Source organism: Myzus persicae, unplaced genomic scaffold (assembly GCF_001856785.1).
Source record: "Myzus persicae strain clone G006 unplaced genomic scaffold, MPER_G0061.0, whole genome shotgun sequence".
NCBI classification, from domain to species: Eukaryota; Metazoa; Arthropoda; class Insecta; order Hemiptera; family Aphididae; genus Myzus; species Myzus persicae.
In genome coordinates, this window is record NW_019100639.1 from 26,455 (window position 1) to 29,144 (window position 2,690).

The following is a 2,690-nucleotide window of genomic DNA, read 5'->3' on the forward strand; positions in this document are numbered from 1 at the left end:
TAGTAGTACCTATATCAATATTCGATTGTCAGTTAATCGCTGATAGTGTGCGTTCTTTGAACAGCCGAACATTATGATTATATTGTTATCACCAATAATAAAACGTCGTCATTGTGAGTAAATACAAATACTAAAAGCTTTTGTATTTTTAATTTTAAATTGGCTATTCAAAAATCAAATTCTAACGGAGAAAATAGTTATTAAAGTAGTTAGGTACCTATTATATTGATTTAATTATTTTATTATAAAACATTTCCTTTAAATAATACAATAATTCAACATCATGTATGTTGCTTACAAACCATTCATCAAGGCTGGGCAAGTTAACGATTTTTTTTAACTCGTTAAGTTAAGTTATTTTAAAATAATAAAGTTAAGTTAAATTAAAAGTTAATCATATTTTTTTCGTTAACTCATTAAGTTAAAAGTTAACTTTGAAAAAAAAAGTAACTTAACTTAGTTTAAAGTTAAAATTTTCTAATTTCAAAAAAAAAAAATTGCACACATTATATTAGTTTTTTACACTCAATAAAATTACCGGGGAAATTTTTTAAAATGATACATAAAAGTATTAACTAGCTATCAAAAAACCTACTATTTCAAAATAAATCTTAGTCCTGAACTCATACTCAAATCAATTTACCCAAGTGGTACATCCAAAAAAAAAAAACACCTTAATAGTTGTCTCCCAACTGCTAAGATACCAATATTTTTAATTGATTCACATAAATTTTAATAATCAAACAGGCAGTACACCAACCACCCAAATATTTTTTCTATACTGAGTAGACAAAATTCAGCCACCGTGTAGTTTAAAAGACTAGGCTCAGCACAACATGAACAATTATTATCAGTAAAAATATAATTACTTTGTATTATATTTTTATCTAAAAATAAAACCACAAATGTTAAACCTTTATTAAATATCTTAAGAAATTACAAATTTTGTATAAGCTTTTCGTACAAATTTAAATACCTGTTATAGAATATAAAAATAACTATACATTTAAAATAGTTAGTTATATTTATAGAAGTTGTCTTTACAAACTTATGAATTATTATGCAATTATTTAAATTTTACCAATTTTGAACTTCCACTGATGTTAAACATGGTAAATAATAAAATAGTCGAGTCATAACTACAGCATTCATTATTGAAAGTTACCACATATCGTTTAGGTAACATACAAATAAGATAATCGATAATCTCATTTATGTGGCTGTATACCATATATTATGTGTAAATAGAAATTATTTATAAACATAAATATATGTATTTATAATATATTATCTACCTAATATTAATTAATTACAAGGACAAAACAAAAATTATTATTTTATTTTAAATATTTATTATATTTTAACAAAAGAGACATTTCAAAATTGTTTTCAGAAATGGATCCTCTCCTTTTGTCAAATAATTGACCACCAGCACTAAAAAATCTCTCTACAGGTGCAGATGACGGTATAGCTGTATTAAATTCTATATAAGCTTTTTTTAATTCAAGTGTTAAATCAAGTGGTACCTTAATGTAAGTATTTGATAAATAATTAGTAACTAAAGTTTGGAAATCAGAGTTAATAACTGATATTTCATCATTGGAAAAACTGAAAAAATCATCTTCATCTTCACTGTTTGTTTCATGATTTGAAGAACTTAGAGAAGAAAGATTTTTGTTTTGATCAAAATGAAATTGCACACGATCAATAATATATTGTTTTATGATGTTTCTGTCTTCGGGATTAGCCCAAATTAATTTAAACTTTGGTACCAATGCCGAAGAAACTTGTAATGTTTTTGACTGCATGTAATTTTTAAACCTGAAAATATAATGTATATTTAATATACCATGTAACACATTATAATGATATAATTCAGTTTTAACTTAAGAATCGTTAAATATTACATTGCATTATTATTTATAAATTTAAAATATATAAATATGTGGGCGACATAAGGTAATAATAATATAAATGCTATTTATGAAATTGTTCTGTAAAAAGATTTGTACCATTTTAATTATATAAATAAGTTTTAACTTTTATGAATAACAGTGGCGCACATACATCATTTTTCATTGAGTTCTAATGAATATTATAAAAATGTATAAAAGTACTTTTTGGTTAATCCATTTTTTAAAGCATGAACCTATGGTCTACAGAAATTTAAATTAGTAAATTCATTTAAGGCTTTGTTTATAGCTGTAATTGTTGGTAATAAATATCCAATACACACATGTTGTTCACCCTGTAAAACATCTAGCCCTGTTGCAATTGGTTTCATCACCTAAGATAATAAAACAATAAGTATCATACATCCCGTTGAAGAAAAACTTGATTTCCTCCTGAATTCCTTCTTCCCAGAGTAATGACAAATTAATAAGAAAAAAAAATTTTTTTTCTTTAGTAAATTTACTGGTAAACTATTACATTTCTTTCATTATACCTATCATTATAATTAATAACAATATATTACCTTGCAGTATTCAATTAAAAATGAAGACTCTCTTTGACCTGAGAAAGGAGTTAATTGAAATGCTGAGAATATTGTATCCATTTTATCTATATGGTCAACAATACATTTCATGGCATCGTAGAACGAATTCCATCTGAAAATTATAGTAATTTATTTTGTTATTAATAATGAAACACTTATATGTCATAATAATACATGATATTTAATTTTAAAG